The sequence below is a fragment of the Acomys minous genome (assembly GCF_964271855.1).
Source record: "Acomys minous genome assembly, chromosome: 11".
Taxonomy (NCBI): Eukaryota; Metazoa; Chordata; class Mammalia; order Rodentia; family Muridae; genus Acomys; species Acomys minous.
The window spans coordinates 7,326,202-7,350,992 of NC_140492.1; the positions used below are offsets into that span (position 1 = coordinate 7,326,202).

The 24,791-nt window shown below is 46.6% G+C and overlaps 1 long non-coding RNA gene across 1 annotated transcript in view; it reads left to right on the plus strand.

The window, feature by feature from the left end:
- Nucleotides 1–24,216, plus strand: part of LOC311608352 — a 37,246-nt gene extending 13,030 nt beyond the window's left edge. The window contains exons 2-4 of the long non-coding RNA XR_014782916.1: nucleotides 3,165–3,284; nucleotides 22,243–22,337; nucleotides 23,492–24,216. This is a non-coding gene — a long non-coding RNA (uncharacterized lncRNA). The remainder of the gene's footprint in view (nucleotides 1–3,164; nucleotides 3,285–22,242; nucleotides 22,338–23,491) is intronic.
- The last annotated feature ends 575 nt before the right edge of the window (nucleotides 24,217–24,791 follow it).

Here is a 24,791-nt window from a genome sequence, read left to right on the forward strand (position 1 = left end):
ACCAAGTCCCATGCCTTATGGTCTGTAAGGAACATGGTTGTTAAGACTCGAGCTGCATGAAAACCAGAACCTCAGTCAGAGCCTTGTGTCTTCTGTGTATCTTTTTAAGAGACACCCACAAGATTCCTTAAGTTTTAGAATCCTAAGAATGTGGAAAAGCTGAACGATATTCTGGTGTGAAAATGACCCTGAAGGAACAGATTCAGAGAAAACGCTGTGCAAAGGTCCTGCTCTCTGGGGATAATAGAAGTCTAGTCACTGATACTTGGGCAAGGTTTCTTTTTTCTTTTTAAGAATGCCTTATTTGTTTTCACTGGAAGCTAGAGATCTTAGAATGCTCTAGACATTCGAAGCAGGGAAATTCCTGGGAGACCACTCCCCAGTGTCCTTCTCAGAGCAGGGAGCTACCTCATGCTATAAAGCCGGGAGACTCCCCTTCTTCAGTGAGGCACTTGGCTCTGAGAATATTTGCATCCTTTTGTTCCCTATGTCTACTTTCCTATACATGACACGGGCCTCAGGGATGCTGGCTGGAGGTGTCATTTTCCTCCTTCAGCATCTGTTGGCAAACTCCTTTGACTCTTTTCTTTGGTGTGTGCCCTTGCCAAAGGCTTGCACGTATAGCCCCACCCCCACCCCATGCTGTTTCTGTGAGCACTTACTCCTAAGTGTGTGCTCGGTGGAGGAAAAATCATTCCAGGAAGGCATCCAACTCCAAAATTTGAGTCACGTTATTTTTACTCAGCAACAAAGAACAAATACGTCTCTCAATTATGAGACCCATCTGTGTGGTGCCCTTCAAAGCATGCACCCACGCAGGCCCACGTTGGATTGAATTCTCAAGTCATCTTGAAACAGTAGCTGCTCCCTGCCCCACTCACTGCACGTTCGGTTGTGCAATATGATAGCATTGTGAGCTTCCCTTTTTTAGTTAAATATGGTTTCCATTTCTCTCAACTGGCACCCAAGTGAGTCCAAAGCACCAAGTAAACCATGCTGATGGTTTCTGGGAAAGAATCATCGATAATCAATGTGCCTTCCCCACTCTCCAAGACAGACTCAGTTTTCCCTGGCTGAAGTGACCACCTCTACCTCTTGGGAAGGGGACTCTGGAGGCACTGTTAAACGTGTGCTAACGGCCCAATGACGTAATGTCAAGAAGCAAAGAGGGAACTTGAGGCCAGCTGGGAATGTAGATCCATGCTAGAGCACATGTATAAGATGGATGAACCCATGGGTTTTATCCCTTCTGAAAGAAAGAGAGAGAGAGGGAGGGAGAGAGACAGAGACAGGGAGAGACAGACATGTACAGAGACTTGGCTAAAGCATGTATGGGCCAAGACATGCTAAGGATTGCCAACAACACCAGAAGCTGGGGGAGACTGTACCCCGAAGCTCCAGAGCTGATTTATGGCACTAGGGATTTTTTAGGGGAAGAGGTAATACATATCTCCTCACCCCAGAAAAGCAACCAATGACACATCAAAGAAATGCTTGCACCAAAGTTCAATGTGGTGAACCAGTAGGGTTTTATTGGGGTTACTAACAGGGATATGGGTTCCTTACAGGACCAGGGATGACTTTAAAAAGTAGCTGCATCAGAGCTGGGTGTGGTAGCGCATGCCTTTAATCCCAGCACTTGGGAGGCAGAGGCAGGTGGATCACTGTGAGTTCAAGGCCCGCCTGGTCTACAAAGCTAGTCCAGGACAGCCAAGACTACACAGAGAGACCCTGTCTTGGGGAAAAAAAAAAGTAGCTGCATCACAGAAAAACCCAAACCAACATAGGAAAGCTGCGACCCTGGGGTTCTCTGCATGCCTTGGAGGCAGCTCAAGGGTGGGAGAGTCTTCTGCCAACTGGCTGGTCTGCCCCACCCCCACCCACCCCCAGCAGTTGTTTGGTGTGTCTACAAAGCTGGGGAGGCGCTTTCAAAAATCTTGCAAGCTTTAAACTCTCTCAGATCCTCTTTCTTCATACTGGAGAAAATGTTTCAGTTCAAAGAAAACTGCCATACAACATGCCTTGATCCTAGATTTCTAGGCCCTAGAATGAGTAGACGGTGAACTTCTTTAATTCAATTGTTTTTTTTTTTTTGTTGTTGTTGTTGTTGTTGTTGACACGTTGGCACGTGCCTTAGGAAATAAACTCACTTTCCATCTGGTCTACCTAAATCTATAGAGGTGGACAAGGGTTCCATCTTACTGGGTTGTTAACAGTTTCAAGTACCTTTGTAGAATCTACCTTTTGGGCCAACGAGCTTCCAACCCATGCAACTTTAACCATGCCATAAAAGGATCTATTATGAGCCTTGCCTTGAAGAGACCATCACAACATTTTTCTATAAGGCTTGTTTTCAGATCAAAATCTTCCTCTCAAATACGGAAGGGCTCATAATATGAAGGCACACAGCTGCAGGTCCCCTTCAGCCATCCAGCAAAGGTTCATTTGGCCTCAGTGTCAGGATGTTTTACTGAGCCGCTCTGAGCAAACAATCGGGAGTCGGTGGGTGCTGGCTTGTGATGGGGCTGAACTATCTGTCCCCTGACCCTAGCGACCATTTGAAGACCGAACACTGGTGATCAAAGGGCTGCTTCTTCCTTTCTTGAGCGCCCTCTGGTGTCGCCTAGTCATGTCAGCTAACACTCAGGATTGGAAAAGATGCCCAAGGGAAACTGACAGTTTCTTAATCTGGAGAACTGCAGGAATTCTGATGGCTCTTTTGAATTTATTGTCTCCACAGTTTCCAAGAACAGCGGAGGTAGTTTAGTTTCCTTCTTTCTTTCGTTATGGTTTTTCAACCAGGGTTTCACTGTGTAGCCCTAGTTGGCCTGAAACTCATTTTGTAGACCAGGCTGGCCACAAACTCAGAGGTCCACCTGCCTCTGCCTCCTGCATGCCTTTAACCCCAGCAGTGTGGCTTTAAAGGCGCGAGTCACCACCTCCCGGCCCCCACACTCTTTCTGACCTTGGGCTTCACAGCAGAGGGGGCATAAATTCCCAGACTCTGTGTTCATGTTAACAACACCAACTATGCTCAAGGTCATAGCACTATTAACTCCGTTCTGCTGACATCCTGCAACCAGGGAGCGCTCAGAACTTGCACCTTTTATTCAAATGATCAGTCCCTCAGGCTGAGGGCCTTCCTTGTTTGCTCACCTCACCAGGGTGTGACCGCTCCACTCTTCAGTGTGGTGACACCAGAACTCCACAGAGGAATCAGCTGCCACGAGGAGCCCCTGTCTTAGCTGGGATTGCTACTGTTGCGATGAGACACCATGACCAATGTAAGTTGGGGAGGAAAGGGTTTATTTGGCTTACACTTCCACATCATTGTTCCTCATTGAAAGGAAGTCAGGACAGGAACTCAAACAGGAAGTCTGAGCTCCCAGAGGCAGGAGCTGTTGCAGAGGTCATGGAGGAGTGCTGTGGCCTACATGGCAATTGCTGCATTACTGCACTCAAAGGGCAGGTTGTAAAGGATGTAACAAAGGTGCCTCCTCTTGCTAGGATGATGGGAATAAACACCTACTCCCCCCTGGATAGGTAGTGGCAGACCAAGGAAACCGTCCCACCCAAGCCTATCTTGGTGAGTCGGTGGGTTTATTAGGGTTACCCACAGGAACATGGATGAGGTATTACAGGAGATTGATTCAAAGGCAGCTCCACCACTGAGAAGCCTGCACCAGTGTGGGTAACAACTCACAGAAATGGATCCCTGGAGTTCCCTGAAGAGCTTGTAAGCTTCTGGGATGGGGGGTGGAGGGGGTGGGGGGGTATGTGGGGAGGCTCCCCATGGCAGTTATTTTTATAACTCTGGGGAAGAACCTTTGTGAATCTTGTAAGTTTCAGGAGCTTTTTCAGCCTTGTAAGTTTCCTGGACCTCCTGAGTCTCATGAGCCTCCCTTCCTCTTTCCAGGAGGGAATATTTGAAATCAGGAGAAATAATTTGATTATTCTTTGTTATTACTGTGAGAATCTACAGAAAACTGAAGATCTCAGAAGTCCACATCCAACGATCTCTTAACTGGTCCCAGTAGGGCTGAGCCCTCACAACTTAAATTTGCAAGTGAGTTTGAAAAGCACTTGATTGCTAGTCTGTTTGACAAGCCCATGTTGACCCCTGACCTAGTAAGCATTAAGTGTCGGTATGGAATAGTCTGAGAGGAAAACCTGAGTTGAAAAATTGTCCTTCTTGCCTGTTAATTCACGATGGAGGGCCCAGCTCACTGCGGTCAGCGCCGTCCCCTGGTTATATAAGGAAGCTAGCTAAGCATGAGCCTGAAGGGGCCAGAGAGGGAGCCAACACACAGCATTCCTGCAGGGTTTCTCCTCCAAATTCCTACCTTGGCTTTCCTCAGTGGCGGGCTGTGACCTGGAAATATAAGTATTACTTACAGGTATAAGCAATAGCCATTTCCTCCCCTAAGTTTCTTTGATCAGAGTGTTTTATCAGTGAAACTAGATAAGCCCCTAGTCAAGCCTTATGCAATGGAAGGAAGCCCCTGGCCTTGGCGGCTAGTCACTGCAGGGCATTGGTTGGCACTGTAGACTGGCATCAGTCTAACTCCTGCCCCATCTCTGCAAACATCATAAAGCCTAGGTGGCAAGCCTTGACAGAAGAGTGTGTGGTAATTAATCTTAACTATCAGTGCATTCTCTGGGTGTGTCTATGAGCTGTTTCCAGGTCTAAGTGAGGGAGGCGAGACCCAACCTGAAGGAGGTGAGTGGCATAGGCCAAGGCTGTGGGCTGAATAAAACAGGAGAAAACAAGCTGAGCACCAGCATTCACTTTTCTCTGCTTCCTTACTGTGGATGCAAAGAGGGGCTGCCTCTCTCTCTCTGCTGTCATGACTCCCCTGCGGTGGTGCACAGCTCCCTCACACTGTGTCCAAATACGGCTTTCTACCCTGAAGTTGCTTCTAGTTGTGGTGTTCCCTTCAACAGGAAAAGTATGGAACAGGCTGTTGGGAGCCCCTCCTGGCTCCCGTCTCAGGCGTTAGTGAGAGAGTTAAACACCAGGCTTTGGAAACAGAGAAACCAGACTGCACCCCAAGGTGAGCAGCTCCCAAGCTGTGTGCCACGCGGTCAGTTGCCTAACTTAGCTAAGTCTTGGTTTGCTCGTGGTTAAAATAAGGGGGTATTCGTTAGCTAGGGCTGTTGTAACGAGGTAAGGAAGCACGGGTGGCCTAAGCAACAGTAGCTCGTCTTCTCACGGTTCCAGCGACAGGAAGGCTGGGATTGACCTTCCCACCAGAGACCTCTGTCCTTGGCCTGTAAATGGCGTCTTACCCCTGCGCCTTCCGAACATGACGGTGACTTAAGCTCCCTCCCCATCTTACAAAGATGCTACTGATTTGGGCCTTCTTGTGCGAGCCCATTTTACCTTAATGGCTCCTTTAAAGCTCCTGTTTCTAAATACGGTTGCATTCTGAAGGAGTAGGCGATATTGCCGTCCTGGCGGAGGCAATGAGTTGCTCTGAGGACAGTGAGACGAGGGCCCCAGAGCCTCGGGTGCTCCAGGCCATCAAAAGGTGGAAATTCGGATTTCCATTCCCACCGATTCTGGTGGCATTGTGTGGAAAAATTGCCTTTAAGAAGTGGGTGGCACACAGGAAAAGTGGCTTTTGTTTCAGCGATAATCCCCTTAAAACATCTGGTCTGCCCCCACCCGCAGCCGGTGCGAATGGAGTGGCCATGAAAAGGTGGCGCTGGGTCTTCGCAGCTGCGGGCAGCCAGGCTGCTTTCCTGAGGAGGCCTTTGCCCGACCTCGCGGAATCTGAGCTTTAGCAGTTAAGACCGGGTTTCTTTTCAAAGGAGCTGAAGGCTCAAGCACTTCGCAGCACCTAATCCTTTTTCAGAAGAAGGAAGGGGGTGGGGGGAGAGGCATTTTAATGCTGCCTCAAAATCCTCACTTGGCTTTACAAAGGACTCTGGTGGATTTTCACACTCCCCTGGAAGGCCTGGGTACCAGAAATGGGGCCCGGCAAACCCACATAAGAACTTAGGCAATGAAGGGGGGAACCGAGACTCCTTCCAGCTTGCAAGAGTGCCCCATGTGGGTCGGAGTCTTCTCTTCAGGTGAAGCCAGCAGTGAGAGGACAATGCCAAGTCCTGTCACCACAGTGTGCCACAGAGAGCCTCACCGTCCTTACATGTTGGATATGCATGGCTGTACAGGTTGGCGCGAAGGTGAATCTGGACACCTCTGTTACGAATTAGAATGCTAAGTTGAAAGGAAGTGTGTGTGTGGGGGGGGGGGGGAGGGGTGTTTCCAGTCCCTTAAGTTGATAAATAGAAAATACTGTAACCACAACACTCACTGTCTTAGTTAGGGTTTCTATCGCTGTGAACAGATGCCATGGCCACAGCAACTCTGACAAAGGGAAGCGTTTAAATTGGGGCTGGCTTACAGTTCAGAGGTTTAGTCCATTGTCACGGCGGAAAGCATGGTGGCGTACTGACAGACATGGTTCAGGAGAGGTAGCTGAGAGCTCTTTATCTGGATGGGCAGATAGCAGGGAGAGAGAGAGAGAGAAAGAGAGAGAGAGAGAGAGAGAGAGAGAGAGAGAGAGAGAGAGAGAGAGAGAGAGACTGGGCCTGGCTTGATCATCTGAGACCTCAAAGCCCACCTCTACCCCCAGTGACACACTTCCTCCAAGCAAGCCACGTCTACTCCAACAAGGCCACACCTCCTAATAGTGCCACGCCCTATGGGCCTATGGGGGTCATTTTCTTTTTCTTTCTTCTTTCTTTTTAAAATTTGTTTCTTTTTTTTATTTTTATTTTATGTACATTGATGTTTTGCCTAATATATGCCTGTGTGAGCGCATCAGGTCCCCTGGAGCTAGAGTTACAGACAGTTGTGAGCTCCCCTGTTGGTTGCTGGGAATTGAACCCAGGTCCTCTGGAAGAGCAGCCAGTGCTCTTAATCACTTAGCAATCTCTCCAGCCCCAGCCATTTTCACTCAAACCATCATACTGACCAACTCCGAGATGGATCCATGATCTTAGGATGATGACACCATGGCCCCTGTCCCTGGTGACACTTCAGGGACCATAGTCCCCTTCAATAGAGTGGTGGCTTCCAAGTGCTGAAGGCAGATAAGGCAGAACTGGGCATGAGAGCAGAAATCTGGCCTAGGAACTCTCCCTGCCGGGATCTCTGCTTTCCCACGCAGTTGCATCCGTGACCTCTGCTCTACCTCCCAGCTCTCATATTTTATGGTTACATCAACACCTAGGCTGACAGGCCTTGGCTCTCTGGTCCAGCCAACCTAGCCTTTGTTCAGATGGAGGGCCTTCGCTTTGAGGCAAGGAGATTTAGAAAGAGAAAAAGCAACGTGTCAGAAGAAAATTGCACAGAGAACTGCAATTCCATTTGGAATTCTGACCACTCAGAATGTTTCCAGTTTGCTATAAGGAGTCATCCTGGCAGACCCTTAGGACTCGGCCTGCTGGTTCAGACTCCAACGGTCTTATGCATTTTGCATACCCCAAGTGATTTTAAGGCTTGCCGAACTCTGAAGGCTCCTGACCTATATGGGTGCCTCATGTCTAACTACCCCTAGCCCCCCTCTTGTCTGCCTTTCACCTCATTTTCAGGACTCTAATCTGCCACACTGTTATTGCCATATTTATGTACCCTTCATCTAGATTCCTTATCTACATCAGCATCCCCGACGCTAAATATAGAGATCAACATGATGGCCCAGGCAGCTTCTTATTGGCGTTCCAGGGCCTCCAGCTCCACAGGAGCAAACTCAGGCGGAAGGCAAGCCTTGGTCTCCAGCCCCGCCACAAGGCACTACCAAGGAACAGACTCTAACCCTTGCCCCAGGCCCCTCTATCTCAGTCTGCTGGGTGTGGGTTGGTACCCAGTGACTTCCCGATGCCAAGTTTTACTTGACCAAACAGGGCTGCCTCCAGGTTTTCTTTTGCAACTAAATTCCTGACATATTGAAATGTTATCTATTTCTTTACTTACTTATTTTGAGATAGGGTCTCTCGCTGTGGCTCAGGTTGTTCTGGAACTCTCTATACAGCCTAACCTGTCAATCTCTGAGTTACCCTCTTTCTCCATCTTCCCAATGCTGGGCTCACAGACACCCCAGACCAAGCTGAACCACTGGTAACCATTTCTAGAATGGACTGGTTTCCCATGGCAATTTTAAAGGAGCATTTTAGGTTAATATCCTAAAATAAAAGGATAGGCCCTGAATATATTTGTCTATCTCGTCACATTTTATTTCTGTGAAATTCCTGAGAGTCATCCATCATGTATCCAGCCAGGAGCTCTCTATGGAGCCCCTGGACTGTGGCTACTTTATCCCCAGAGCAAGCATGGGATGGCAGTCATGGCGGCACAGTCACGCCACACAGCCGAGCCCGCACAGTCACACCCGCACAGTCATGCCCACACAGTCACACCCGCACAGTCACGCCCACACAGTCATGCCTGCTCAGTCATGCCCACTCAGGCATCCTACAAATGCAGAAACCCGGAGCAGTGTGACAGAGACCAACCCAGGCACACTTCCTGACCCAACTCTTCTTCATCGCTGAGGCACTGGGAACTAGGGCTCCGACACAAACCCCAGAAGTTATTTGTCACTACACACCGCTCCAAGAATGAGAGTCTATTGTCATTATTCCTGTTTTCTTGGTTGGAAAAGCAAGGCATGGAGAAGTAAAGTCACGTAAGGTCGCAGATCCAGGAAGTCACAGAGGTGGGATCATCAGCAACCTTCGAAGCAAAGAGTTGGGGGGCAGGCCATCTCAACCTGGCAGCAACGTGTGTCAATCCAGGCTCGCAGATCTCTGTGTCCCCAGGGTCACCCCTGCCTCTGGCTGTTGAAAAACTGAATTTATGCTTTCGTTAGTTCATTGTATCTGAGCCCCAAGGTAACTGTGTGTTTTATGACGAATGAAAGATAAACACAGGATGGTGGCTTGGTGAGGCGTGTCACCCACAGGCTTGAGCGTGTGAACACTCGGTCCCTAACCGATGGTGTGATTCGGGGAAGGTTTAGGAGCTACAGCCTTGCTGGAGCTTTGAGGGCTTGAGACTGGCCCCTATTTGCAGTTTGTTTTCTGTTTCCTGCTTCTGCCTCTGTATCTGTTGTCAGCTATCACTCTGCTACCACGGCTTGGACTCAGACCTTCTGGAGGCATCAGCCAAAATACCCTTTATCACAGCAACAGAAGAGTAACTACTGCACACAGTATGTGATCTTGTGGTCTGTGGAGAAGACTTAGAAAACGTGGGGGAAAGCATTTTTTAAAATCCCACTCTCTTTGTCCCGACGTCTGAAAATTACCGCTGTCGGTAGTTTCTGACCTCAAATGTTTTGAGTGGATAAAACTGGTGGTTGGAGCCCTGGCTTTTCAAGTATTGCACTGCTCCTCGGCCTCCTTCCACTCCCAGCCCTGGAGTTTTCAGTGGGTTCTGTCTCAGAAGGGGATGCCACATGCTTGTTCACACTGAAGCGTGGTGTAACGGCAACAGCTGGACGCTGTAGCTGGCAAACTGTGCATTCTACCAAAGCTGTTTCGACAGCAGGTGTCTCAGAGACCATTGCACTTGGAACCTTTAGACATGAGGTCTAAGCCCAGCATTGCCACTAGTGAGCCATGTCAAAATCCTGGACAAGTCACTTCAGTCCCCTAGTCCTTCTCTTTAAAGGAGGTTGAGCTAGAAAGTAACAAGGCCACTCATCTCAAACACCCTCTTCTAGCCAAATTCACGCACAGTATCTTGGTTTGGGTTTCTATCGCTGTGATGAAACACGATGAACAAAAAAGCAAGTTGAGGAGGAAAGGGTTTATTTGGCTCACATTTCCACATCATAGTCCATCATTGGAGGAAGTCAAGGCAGGAACTAAAGGAGGGCAGGAACCTGGAGGCAGGAGCTGATGCAGAGGCTGTGGAGGGGAGCAGCTTGCTGCCTTGCTTCCCATTCCTTGCTCAACCTGCTTTCTTACAGAACCCAGGAGGACCAGCCCAGGGATGGTGCTGCCCACAGTAGGCTGGGCCCTCCCCCATTGATCACTAATTGAGAAAACACCTTACAGCTGGATCTCATGGAGGCATTTCCTCAACTGAGGCTCCTTCCTCTCTGATGACTTTACCCTATGTCAAGTTGACACACATCCAGTACACACACAGACACACACACAAATTGGCTAAATTTTATTATAAAAAATAAACTAAAAGCAGAGGCAATTATTTCCATATTGGGTCACAAAAGCCTCAGTTCCTTGCTATCTGGTTCCTGTCACCCTGTCACATCCCTCTCTCCAAGCAACAGGTTGTTTTGAAGCAAACCCCAAATATGGGTCATATGTGACTACGTAGGATGCAACCCTAAAAGACAAGGACTCTGTTTAAAGATTGTCTTGCATGAGGAAAGGTGGGAGATAATTCTTATCAAGTGACCAATGGAACTGAACATGTTTGCTTCTCTGTAGCAGTGGTTCTCAACCTTCCCAGTGCTGCAGCCCCTAATACAACTCCTCATGTGGTGGGGTGACCCCCAACCATACCTTTGTTGCTACTTTGTTACTGTAACTTTGCTATTGTTATGAGTTGCAATGTGAATAGCTGTGTTTTCTGATGATCTTGCACCCAGGTTGAGAACCACTGCTCTATAAACATGTTCAGTGTCGCTGTTACAGGAGTCGGGTTTTCATGGCTCCCAGTGAGGTTCTCCTATGGCCCCAGGTGCCAATACAGGCTGCCCAAGGATGTCAGAGCCTTGGCCCACGGTCAGAGCCTGAAAAAAATAAATGGGATATTTTATTGGTACTCTCCCCTCAGCTGCAGGTGCTCAGTGCATCTTTAGGAAGGGCTCTAGGCATCCTTCAAGAGAACACTGAAGGCATATCTTCCTGCAACTGGTCTTTGTCCCACTGGAGGAGGTCGAGCATAACCTGGGGTTCCATTTTAGAGACAAAAGAATGGTGTGGGGTTGACAAGAGAAAGAGCACACTTGACTTCCAAGGCAGGCTGTGGGAGCACTGGCGGAGACTGCGTCTGCGTGAGGCTCTGGTCACCCCTTATCCAGGCACCTCTCAAACTTTCTAACAGTCTACAGGGTGGCCTGACTTAGGCTTGGTGTGTGTCAGGGTGTGCTGGGAGATCTCCATGAGGTAGAGATGCAAAGTTGGAGGGTAAGCACCTGAGTTTTGTTTAATAAATACAGGTAGGAAGTGTTGGCATGAAGCTACCTTTGCGTTTGAGAAATCTGAATATTTCTCATGTGCCCACTGAAGCAACTTATAGTTTTTATGAATCATGTTAACCCGTGTTGAGGGGAAACCAAGGAGCAAGGCTTATCCTGGGGTTCAGAGTGAGCCACCTCTGAAACTGGCCTTTGCAAAGCAGTTCCTGGCTGATCCCCAAAGGGAATTTTCAATCATTTCTCATGCTCCTGTGTCACTCCATAAAGTTTGGAGATTTATTTATTCCTTTTACTTGAAATATGTTAATCAAGATTTCAAACCTCAGGATTTCCAGAGCGTATTGCTGGCCTTGTCAGTCCATGGTTGATTTTTTTTTTTTTAAAGAAGGAATATTTTACTTTGTCCTCTCTGGGAGTGTTTAAGATTTTGTTTGTACAGTGACTTAGCTTAGAAAACCAGTTTGAGTCCAAATACTGGGTACACCTGGGACAGTCAGGGACTTGATACCTGGGAAAGTCCCCAGAGTCCTTTGGGACACTGTCTGTCAATGTCTGGAGACCTTCCTAATCTAGATGTTAGACACTGTGCTGCGGTCCAGCCTGTGAGCTCATGACTTTACTCTTTTTCTCTTGGTGTTTTCCCCCACAGTCTGAAACTTTTACCCTATGTTTTCATTTCTCTTGTCTTAAGGGGCTTTTGCTTATTCTCTAAGCTGATTCGCTATTTAAGACGTGTCCTAGCCATTTTGGAACTCGCTCTGTAGACCAGGCTAGCATTGCACTCACAGATATCCCCCAGCCTCTGCCACCCACATCCTGGGATTTAAGATATGGTCATCATGTCTGGCAGCCTTTTGAAATTTGTTCTTTCAAACTTACCTTATCTAAGTAATGAAAGCAAAAATGAACAAATGAGTCTATATCAAATTAAAAAAAAATTAACAGCAAAAGAAATGCCTTAGCTAAATTATAGCCTGTGGATTTCAAAGAGAATGTTTGCAAAGCCTATACTAAATAAAGACCCAAGGATAATTGCCAAAATGTAAAAATAACTCAAACTAGGGCTGGCTATGTGGTTTAGTGGGTAAAGTTCTGACAGACTGAGTTTTCAATCCCTAAGATCCAGATAGTGGAGGTCACAGGGGTGCAAATTGTCCTTTGACCTCCACATGTGCATAGGCATGTGCAAGCCTGAACCCATAATAAATAAATAAATAAATAAATAAATAAATAAATAAGTGTTAAAAAATTAAAGAATGCAAACTACTCAATATCAAGAAAACAAACAATCTAATTAAAAATGACTAGATTCTGAAGTAGGCATTTCTCAAAGGAAGAATACAAATGGCCAAAAGATATGTGAAAAATGTTTGACATCTCAAATCATCAGAGAAATTAATTAAAATGTCAATGACTTATTAGTTCATACCTACTAGACTGACTATTATCAAGAAGCACAAAGGGGGTCAGAGAGATGGGCCAGCAGTCAAGAGCACCTGCTACTCAATCATGGGGGTCATAGTTTGGACCCTAGCACCCACATCAGGTGGCTCACAAGTGCCTGTAAATCCACCTCCAAGGGATCTAGCGCCCTCTTCTGGAGTCCTTGGACATCTGCAACACATGTGCACATACACATAGACACACATACATAAACAAGTTTTGTTTTGTTTTTAAATTGAGAAGCTAATATGTGTTGGTGATCATGGACAGAAAAGAAACCATTGTATGATGTTTGTGGGAAGGCATCCACTTTCAGAAAGAAGTTTGGAGATTCCTTCAAAACTTACAAGTAAGATTATCGTATGATGCAGCAGTCCCTCTTCTGGGTATATATCCAAAGGAACTGAAGCAAGTATACCAAAAAGAGAGAGAGAGTCATCCCTGTGCTCACGGTAAAATTACATAACAGCTAAGGTGTGTCAGCAATTCAACTATCAGCTGACAGACAATAAAGAGAATATATATGTGTATATGTGTATGTGAACATGTGTGTATACATGCACTGTGTTCATATACATGCACTGTGTATTCATACATATACACATGCGGATGAGCAAGAAGGCATTTAGAGTAAAGTAAGCCAGATACAGAACCATCATGACCATACCTACATCCAGGATATGGTAGCGTGAACTTGTAGGAGCAGAGAGTAGAACTGTAGTCATCAGAGGCTGAGTGGGTGAAGGGTCAGGGAGCACGGAGAACAGCGAGATGGTAGCCAAAGAGCTCAAGCACCCATCCCTCAGGCAGGAGGCACAGGCCCTAGTGACCTGTGGCACAGCACGGTGACTGCGGTTAACAACAACACACTGCAAACTTTAAAAGGGCAAGGGGGGGGGAGATTATAAGCAGTGTAATCACTAATAAGTTATTAAGGATCTGAACAGTTCATTCTCCTTTTATAATGTTATAACTTCTATGGCCTCCACGTTTCCACGTTACCCGCCTCCTCTTTCTCTGGTGCTGCCTTTTCCGTTAGAGACTGTTCTCAGATATCAAGTGGTCTGTAACTGTCCCCTCCTATGGAAGAATAGGACGTTAACAGGTGGTGGCAAGCTCTGTGCACACTGCGGGGCTCTGGGGCTCTGCAGCGATGGCTTAGATACAATGGACCACTTACATCCTGGGGGAACCGTGAGGGTCAGTGTCTAAGGGACACTGCCGCAGCAAGGACCCCTGTGTGAAAGCACAAGTCCTTATGGTCATTATTCTGGAAGCAGAACCATTTCAGCCCTCAGTCTGGGGACACTTTGATGACCACAAGGGCTAGGGCCAAGCACTTGTCATCTGTCATGATTCTTAGCACCTAGGACAAGTCGAGAGCAGAGAAGTCCTTGAATAAGTAAGAAGGGATGACTCCACCGTATGCTTCCTGAAGACCATGGTAAAAGTGTTTTCATTTTGTGTTTCCCATGGCTTCTGGAGCAAGGAGAGAACTTCAGCAAACATCTGCTCAAAGACGGAGTGCTCCCCCAGCAGATGATGGGTGCGTTGGCCACTCTTATGTCAACTGGACACAAGCTAGAGTCACCAAAAGGAGGGAACCTCAACTCAGAAAAATGACTCCAAAAGATCCAACTGTGTTTTTTAAAATTAGTGGTTGGTCGGGGAGGGCCCAGCCCATTGTGGGTGGTGCTATCCCTGGGCTGGTGGTCCTGGGATCTATAAAGAAGCAAGCTGGGCAAGCCATGTGGAGCAAGCCAGTAAGCAGCACCCCCTTCCATGGTCTCTGCATCAGCTCCTGTCTCCTGCGGTGTTTCATCACAACAATAGAAACGCTGACTAAGACAATTGACCTTAGCCCACACAGCTCCCTGTCAACTCTGCCCTTACACACAGCATCTTTTAGTTTTGCCATATCCCTCCAGTATCCTTCAGCCTCAGCACCGCTGCCTTACCTCCATCAGGAGGGTAACCACTGGCACCTCAGCCCTTCCATGTACATCCCTACGCACATGCATCCCTTGATTACTCCTGCTTATATTTCTTAGATGCCCTTTTCCTTCTCACTCCAAATTAAGGCCAGAGTATATATATATACCCAGGACTCCCCCAATATGGTCATTTGGGATGCAGAAAATGATGTTAGAACTTTTACTTTTTAAAAGTAGATGTTTATTTATTATGTATACAGTGCTCTGTCTGCATGTGCGCTTGCATGACAGAAGGAACCAGATCTCATTATAGATGGTTGTGAGTCACCATGTGGTTGCTGGGAATTGAACTCAGGACCTCTGGAAGAACAGCCAGGGCTTTTAACTTCTGAGCCATCTCTCCAGCCCCCAGAACTTTTATTTTCTTGATCTTACTGGTTACTGTTGCCTTGATCTGCTCTGTATTTTAAAGTGTTGAGAATATATTGGTCTGGTAGAATGTGCTTCTTTATAACCTAGATACACACTTACAGTGTACCCTAACATTTTTGTTTGTTGGGGTACGTGGTTGAAACAGGCATCCCTGAGACTCTCCCACCCATGCATCCTGCTCATATCTCTAGGCCAGCAGAGGCCCCACCCTGCCACCCCTGTGTCTCCTCTGGCCAAATGATGCTCAAGAAGTTGACTTTGTTATTTCAAATGGCCTCACGTAGTCAGCGCTAGTCCTGAGATCTCCTGGATCCTCAGTCTCTTGTTTTACCTCTGCAGTGTTGGTATTACAGGCTTAATCTTATTATTAATAAATAAATAAATAAATTAATTAATTAATTAATTCCTTTGTGCTGCTGGACCTCAACCTAGAGCCTAGTACATGTAAGGCAAACTCCCTACCATTGAGCTACACTCCCAGCCCCTATTCTAAATTCTTACTGTATTTCTAGGTAATACTCTGCATTTTTTTATTCTTTATTTCTTTGAAGTTTTTTTTGTCTGTTTGTTTGTTTTTGTTTTTTGCTACCAGTTTCAGATTTCCAAGCAGATGACAAATTTCAGGAGCATCTTACAATTCTTTTGAACGAATATCTTGCCTAAAATGAAAAGGGTAGGGCCAGGCGGGGGCCATATATCCCAGCCTTGTGGGAAAGTGAGAAAAGAGGGTCCCAAATTCAACTCTGGGTTACAGTGTGAGTTCAAGGCCAGTCTGGGGAACTTAGTAAGACCTTGTCTCAAAAAGAAAGAAAAAAAGTAAACCTTGGGCTGAGAATGGAGCTCAATGTGGCTTACCTAATAGGGGACAGGCCTAAATCCAATGCTAAGGTCCCCAAAAGGCATTTGTAAATAGTAGAGACAAGACAGAACCATCACATCTGAGAAACAAACAGCTGAGAACTAAAACAGCGCTCTTAGAGCCGCACAGGTAGCACTAGCTCTGGCTCCATTTAGAGATTTAGAGCCTAGACCTGAAAAGAAAAGGCGTACTAACATGGACGGAGCCAGGCTCCGCTGTACGACCCCCAGACACAAACACAGAGCAGGTGGTTCTGTCTTCTTTTGCCTTCCTTCCCACTGAGCAGCACAGCCCTTGAACCTGGAAGAAAATCTACACTGCAAGGTGGTGTCAGCATGGGGCTTAACATAAGAGAGAAGCTGGGGTCAGGGCCTCCTAATGGCCAGCCAGCCTATTAGTTTAGCCAAGTGTATCTCCAGGGTCAAAGTGGTGGCCCCGTAGAGGTTTGGCAGGAAGCTACTTATTAGAAAATGAGAGAACCGTCTTACCAGGCGCTGGAAGTCCTGTGGCTTACATAGATAGCATATAGGATGCTCACCTGAGAAGCTGGCCGCAGGCTTTTACATCTTTCTCACTGTGGTCTCAACTGGATGGATAGTGGGGAAGGGAAACAGCTCAAACCTGTGCGAAGGGGGGGGGGAGCCAATCAAATGTCAATGATGATCTCATTAAAAAATGATTTCCATTCAAATTCTATAATACAAATTTCTCAGACTTTATGGTTAGCTGTATCAAATAAACTTTGCCTTAATAATTTGGCAACAGTTATGTTGTAATATTTTTGCAATCATTTCATGTTTGAAGTTTTTTTTTTAATAGTGACCCCCCCCAACCAAAAAAACAAAAAACAAAAAACAAACCCCTCTTGCTTCATTCAGCCTCCTGAGAATGTTGGGTCGAGTTTTTTGATCCCTGTGACTCATTGATTTGCGGGCTGATGCAGTGCGAGGGGTCCTTGTTAGTGGCGTCTGTCCCGGCTGTAATGTTTTTGTTATTTTTCCTCATTTGTTCCCTCTGACATCATGTCATTACAGAATGGTGCTGTTCAGGCCCTGCCTTGGCTGTTCGTTAGCGTGTGTTTAATGAGCAGCTTAATTGAGCTGTCTAGAAGGCCACCTGTCGCCCTCCGGACTTATTAACATACTAATGGCCTGACATTGTATTCACTGACAGGCAACAGGGCTTACTGATTTGATGTCTGGGCATGGAGATTTTATAGGAATGAGAGCGGGCATTGGAAAGGGGGTTTAAAAAACGCAAATTAACTCTTCGGTATCTATGTGTTTATGGGTCTGTGTCAGGAAAGGAAAAAAAAATATTCAACCGGTCTCTGGCCAAGGAAGCTCACTCCCCAGAGGGAGTCCGGGCCATCCCTGTAAACCGGGCTGCGGGTCTTGCGTAGGCAAGCTTTGTGTCCATTACAGTATTATTGTTGGGAACTGCTTCAAAGCGGAGCCTTGTACTCCGGGAGAGTTCTGAGACTTTCCTCTGCTGTAGCTAAACAAATGCGGAGCAGCTAGGCCTCCGCATGAGGGATTTGAGTGCAGTCTGGGTCCCGCCTTCTAAATCCAGTTGAGGACTGGGCTGGGAATGTGGGCTGGCCCACTAAACACCACACCAGGGGCTTGAAGAACTTGGCGGAGCTCACATGAGCATGCCGGGGAGAACACGCTGATTCTCTTTGTGTGTCTCTTGTAAAGCAACTCTTTCTCTTCTCCCTGCAAGAGGCAGGGAGGAAGTCTTCTGTCCAGGGAGAGACCGGAGAGGCGGCTTACAGAGGGGAAAGGACAGGGCTCCACCCTCTCTCTTCCTACCTGTATTTTCTTTCTCTTTGCCTGTCTACCTAGCCAGCATAGGCACCAGTCTTCCAAGAAATGGCTCCGGGAGTATAACTGCATGAGTGTCTGCACAAGGACTGCCACTAATGCGGAGAGGCAGTGCAGAGCGAGCCAGGCCGGTGAGAGCTCCCTGCTGCAGGGAGCTGGGCTGCCTGGTCAGCCAGAGAGGATGGGAGGCTGGATCCTCACAGAGCCAGCGTGCTCTAGATTCCGCTGGCCAGAAGCTGCATTCCAGAACTTGGCATGTCCACGCCTGCAGCTGGCAGACTCTTATACTTGAGGCCACAAGTGGGTCCCCTCCCTCCATACTTTGAGCAGGGAGAATGTTGCCAAGACAGTCCCATTCCCTCTCCATGGGGGGAAGCAGAGAACTGGGATGACAATGAGCAGAAACCCATCCATCAGATTCCGACATGGTGATGGTGATGGGGGTTGTGATGGTGATGATGGTGGTGATGGTGATGGTGGTTGTGATGGTGGTGATGGTGATGATGGTGGTGATGGTGATGGTGGTGGTGGTGATGGTGATGATGGTGGTGATGGTGATGATGGTGGTGATGGTGATGGTGGTGGTGGTAATGATGATGGTGGTGGTACCTCTATTTTCATCTGCAGCCAAGCCTGACCACTTAAGAAGCTATAAGCAAGGCTTTCTGCAGGTGCTGCTCCCCACAGTCTCTCAGCATAGACAAGCTCTTGAGCTGAGTAAGTCTTTGTTTGGAGGAAGGGATCAGGACGGGACTGTCCTCAAGCAGTATGAGATGATTGGACGTAACCCTGGGCTCTGCCTACAGATACAGAGAACACTTGCTATACAACACAGCTCTGACAATCAAAAACATCACTTAGTCCATCGTGGGTTACCTGCCCACAGCACAGTAGCCACCAGAGGACTGTCACAGAGTGGGTGTGCTTTCAAGGATTGCATACCCATGCCCCCGAGATAGGTACTGTACTATTCTCCCTTAAGAGCAGAAGAGTTAAGTGACGTGTCTAAGGTCACATAGCTATTGGGAGCATCTCACCTAGATCTCTGTAGCATCTGCAGCATCATGGAGAACTTAGCCAAAATATCATATGCTGACTATATTACCAAAAACAGATGTGATGGCTGCTTTTATGCATCCATATGAAAAGGCCATTGGGTGACCAGAAATTTGGTCCAGCGTTATTCTGAGTATCTCCATGACATTCCCGGGTCTCCAGCTTGCAGGCTCATCCTGCAGGCCCTGGGACTCAACAGCATCCACAACCACATGAGCCGGTTCCATATAATAAGAACATCTTTCTACATGCACATACCCATGGCCTTAGTTCTCCTTTGCTGAGGCAGCTTCCACACCCGGCAGTATTATGTCATTTGCTTTAAGGCCAACCTGCCTCCAGGCTCTACTCCCTGTTTTAAAGCAGACCTCAGGCTAATAACGCCTAATACCTTCCTGTGTTGCTGGCCATTTGAAGACTTATTATTCTGGATGAATTCCTCTGTAACGATCTTCCAGTTCACTGCTTCTGTCTTCAGCCATCCAGTCTAGAGTTCATCCCATGTATTCGGCTTCGTATGGTCCAGTCATTAGCTCTTGTATCCTTTTACCCCAAGACTTGGGTAATTTTTTTTTTAATACTCATCTGTTCTTTTTTTTATTTCCATATGCTTTGTGACCTTAACTTCCTGCTGAATCTTTTTTTAAAATCTGCAATACTTCCTTTAACTCAGAAGCTATTTATTTAGCACAATACCCCCAGTGTTAGTCTTAATTCTTGATTTTTTTAAATAAAAAAAAATTTCTTATGATACACTCTGATCATGCTCCCTCTCATGCCTCCCAGATCTTTCCCTCTTGCCGTCTTCCCAGCTCTATGCCACCTCTCTCTCTTTTCTCTCTCTCTCTCTCTCTCTCTCTCTCTCTCTCTCTCTCTCTCTCTCTCTCTCTCTCTCTCTCTCTGTCTCTCTCTCTCTCCCTCTACTGTAAGACAAGCTTCCTACCTCCTCCAACTGCCCCCAAGTCCGGCGTGCCGGGATGGCCAGTCTGTCCTTCAGTTCTGTTATGGCCACGACTTTGTTACAGTTTCCTTTTGCTTTTACGTTTTGAGCACACAAGTAAAACAAATCTCCCACTTGTCTGTGCTGATACCAGAGACGCAAAGCATGCTTTTTGGTGGAGTTGAATATTCCTTACTGTCCCCCCCCTTTATCACCATTTGGCAGGAACACCTCCCCAGCTATCTTGGCTTTACAAAGTGCTATGATTAGGATATTAGAATGCTCAGCAATTAAAGGCAAGGGGTGATCCAGACATCCAGAGTTCGAATCCCAGATCTGCTGCTTTGTCACGTAAACTTGGGCCAAGCTATTAATGCTTTAAGTCCTAATAGCCTCATCTGAAAGACAGACCAATTGTGTAAACTTCCTAAGATTATCCTAGAGATTAAATGAAATAATCCACGTAAAACACACTCCCTAGAGTTGCTGGCACACAGTCGGGCCCTCAATAAGTGCCTGCCATCGTCACAGCGATTGTCACTGTTGGATTGGAATCAGATGCCCAACTTCAGAGAATTATTATTTTGTTGAAAGGCTCCAGCAATCTAAGCAGCAGAAGAGAGAAATGCCAAGAAATTACTTAATCACAGGATTTTTCTAGGCTCTTTCAGATCTTGATTGCGGGATCCCATAACAAATCCATGCTCTGTTTGAACACAGGTGTGCGAAAGATCAAACACAGGTGGTACTCCCTGGGGCAGACACAAAAAATGGAACCGTTTCTTGAGCAGAGAGCAGGACACAGCCCTGGACGATTCTGGCTCCCTGCTGGAGGTCAGAGTGCCGTTTCCCCAGCTGTGGATTTGTCACAGCAGCACTGATATGGCCCCAGATGGCCATTCTTTTGGTTGGCTTTGGTTTGGGTGCTTTGAGACAGGGTCCAACATGTATCTGTTCTGGCCACGAACATGTTGTAGTCTCCTTTTCTGAGCATATAACTAAAACAAATCTATCACTTGTCTGCACTAATACAGGAGAGAGAGTCAGAGCATTATTCTTGACAGAGTTCAATATTCACTACTGTTCCCCGTTTTATCACCATTTGGCAGGGCCACCTCCCCAAATGCACCGACAGGGGGGAGAGAGCCGCCCAGGTATCTTGGCTTTACAATGTTCTATGATTAGGTTTTTCTAGGTAGTTCTGGTATAGCCTGATACTCAGTATGGACCCCAGACTGGCCTTGCATGCAAAACAATCCTGCCTCAGATACAGAGTAGCGGGATACAGGGCCAGGCCACCATGTCCGACTAATGGCCATTATTTTGTAGTCTGAAGCACATTGGATGGTATTATAGACGCTCCTCAGTGGACAGTGGGAGCACATCTCTACAAACCCATGACACACTGAGAGTATCTAAAGTCAGGTTAAGATGACATCATGTTGCACAAGCCTGAGGGTCTGAGTTCGGATCCCCCCAGCACATGAGGAGCCTGGCACGCCAGTGCAAGCCTGTAATTCCAGTCCCGGAAGGGAGGCAGCAGGAGGATGCTAGGGGCTTGATGACCATCCAGTATAGCTAACTGGTGATTTCCAGCTTCAGTGAGGGACCCTGCCAAAAACCTAAGGTGGAGGGCAATGTAGTAAAATGCACACATTACATACAAGCATGTGTACCTGCATGTACTTGCTCACAAGCACACAAAACAAAAGAAGAAAAAAAAAGAAAAAGAAAAATTCCTAAGTCAAAATGTACAGAATGCATCCAAGAGGATCACAGCTCAGTTCAGCATTCTTTTTTAAAAATTTTATTAGTTTATTCTTGTTACATCTCAGTGGTTATCCCATCCTTTGTAACCTCCCATTCCTCCCTCCTTCCCATATTCCCCCTACTCCCCTCCCCTATGACTGTGACTGAGGGGGACCTCCTCCCCCTGTATATGCTCATAGGGTATCAAGTCTCTTCTTGGTAGCCTGCTATCCTTCCTCTGAGTGCCACCAGGTCTCCCCATCCAGGGGACGTGGTCAGATATGGGGCACCAGAGTTCGTGTGAAAGTCAGACCCCACTCTCCACTCAGGACAGGAATGTCCTGTCCACTGGCTAGATCTGGGTAGGGGTTCAAAGTTTACTGCATGTGTTGTCCTTCTTGCACCTTCTCAGAACAGCAGCCGGAAGCCACGGTTAGACAGATTGTCTGGCGTAAGTCTACACGCAACAGGGTGCTAGCTAGCACGCGTGATGTATCGACTTCTGTACCAATTGTGTATAACAGAACAGCTGCAGGGGTACACCGTGACGTTAGCATGCAGTCAGCACCGTGACGTAAGCATGCAGTCAGAGAAGTCCTTCAAGGGTGGGACAAGTCAAGAGTTCTTCATTTTCTTTGGGAACAAGTTTGTAGACTGTAGAGTTTGAATGAGATGCCCCCTAAAGTTGGTTGTTGTCTGGGGAGATTTAAGTGGGGTGGCCTTGGCAGAGGTGTGTCACTGGAGGGGGGTGGGCTTTGAGGTTTTAAAAGCCTCCAGACACCCCAAATATGCTCTCACTCTCTGTTTCCTGTTTGTTGTTAAGGTATGTGTTCTCAACTTTTGCTTCATGCCCCGCGCAGCCCCTCCCCCCACCATCTGCCACCTTGGACTTCAACACTCTAGAATGATAAGCCCAAGGTAAACCCTGTCTCTTATAAGTTGCCTTGGTTACAGTGTCTTATTACAGCAATGGAAAAATAACTAGTCACTTTTTGTAAGAAGTTTGTAGATCAAAAAGAATTTGCCAGAATGTACACTTTCACTGTCTACCAAATGTGAAATAGATGAATAAGTCTCCATTTTTGTTTGTTTGTTGGTTTGTTTGTTTGAACAAGAAGTTTACCAACTTCAGGTTTATATTTTTCTGAAATTTCATGAAACTCTTCACAGAAATCAATAAGATTTGAAATTCTATTCTTGAAGTTAAATATCCTAAGAGTTAGGGAGAAACTGGAAGAATAGCATGTTTTCATTCTTTTCATAGTTTGGGAATTATAAAACAAATGCACAATTGGGTCTGGAGAGATGCCTCGGGCTTGAGAGTGCTCATTGCTCTTGCAGAGGACCCTGGTTCAGTTCTCAGAGCCCACATGACAGCTACAAGGCCCTGTAAATACAGTCCCAGGGCATCTGTGCCACCCTCTTCCTACCTCAGCAGGCTCCCACTCACATGTGACACACATAAACTAGCACGCATGCGCATGCACACACAAATAAAAATGTATAATTTTTAAAAGTGTAATTGCTGGTTATGAGATAAGAAAACCAGTTCTACTGTACAAGAGACTACAAAGTGCATCTTTCAACAAAATGTACCCCCCTTTTCTTCTCCTATAAGACATTTGATTGTGACCTCTGAACTGGGAAATACAACTTTGCTTAGTCTACAGGCTAACCAAAAGACTGATTTTTTAAAAATTCTTATTTATTTTATGTATACAGTGCTCTGCCTGCATGTACACCTGTACCTGCAGAAGGCACCAGATCTCATTATTGATGGTTGTGAGCCACCATGTGGGTGCTGGGAATTGAACTCAGGACCTCAGAAAGAGCAGACAGTGCCCTTAGCCACTGAGCCATCTCTCCAGCCCCAAAGGACTGATTGAATGTGGTGTGCCTGGAGTGCACAAACACCCACTTTCAAATAAACAGTTCTCACTAGACACAATTTCTTGATTGACTTGGCAGTACTTAGCTTACTCCGCTGACTATAAAGTGATGGTTGTGGACAGTCTGTGAAATGAGCAATTTGGAAGACGATGGTATGCCCTAGCTTCCTTCTCTCCCCACAGTATCTCTCCATGAATTTTGTGCTGGCCAGAAGCAATCCACCAACCCAATGGCGATGATAAATGCAACGTGGAGATATTGGCATAAAGAAAGGACTTGGCAGCTGAGCCAGTTTGGAAGGTCAAGAAGCTCACACAAGGAAGCCCACGCTGCTCCTGGAGAAAGTGGTTACATGTGTGAGCATGCCCAGCATGAACCAGACCCCCAGGAGCTGCACACAGGGGACTCGCCATATACAACTTCAAATATGACAGAAGATCCACCATATACAGAAAAGAATTTATCTTCTCTGATTACAGTAACCCCCTGGATTTACATGGAAAATTGATGCACATTACTTTGGCATCGAGGTTTCAGACCCTCCTGGTCTTTCTCTGGGTTGTGTCAGGAAGACACCCCACACCATCAGGCCCTGACTCAGGCAGGGGTCTGCCATGCACAGGGGCCTTGTGGACGAGCAGGCAGTTGAGCTCCTGGGTATGAGGATGTGTAGATTTATTCCAGAACAAATCTCAAAGGCAGCAAATGTGTTCCACAAATGTGTTTTATATGAACTCTGGCCATGGACCTCTGGACTGTGGAAGCTAAAACATACATGGCAGCCATGATAACAAAGGACATGGGGTGACATGTCCATTTCCATTTTTTAAGAATTTTCTTTCCATTGAAAAGTTATAACCCCCTCCCATCTTTACTCCACAATTTTCCAAATAAAATAAAACTTCATTATTATTTCCATTAAAAAAAAATAAGTGCTCAGCTGAGTCTTCCTGGAACTTAACTCTGTGTGTGCTTTCACATCCCCTTCTCTGCCATGCTCAATTTGCATTGTTTAAAAATCACAACTCAATGCTCTTCCTAACGGATGTATCACGGTCTGTTTAGGTAACTCTGGGCCTCTTGCAGGCTAAGCAAGCTCTCAACCACTAAGCTCTATCAGCCCCTCGGATTCGAAGTTCTTTTCTCTCCCATCAAGTTGTGGCGTCTTCTGCCTGCAATCAAAATAAGGTGGAGAGCAATTTCAAAAGACACCTGAAGTCAACCTCAAGTCTCTACATGTAGGCAATCACACACGTGAGTGCCCAGCACACATGTGTACATGCAAACACACATGCACACATATACACAAAATAATACAGTGATGTCTGAAGTCAGACACTGGCATTGGTGATACCATTTTTTTCTTTTGTAATTAACATTTTTAGCTGGCATATAAAAGAATGGGTTTCATTATGATATCTTACACATATTATGAATGTGTTGTTGTACTTTGTTTTTTTTAAAGCATTTTAAAATGGATAT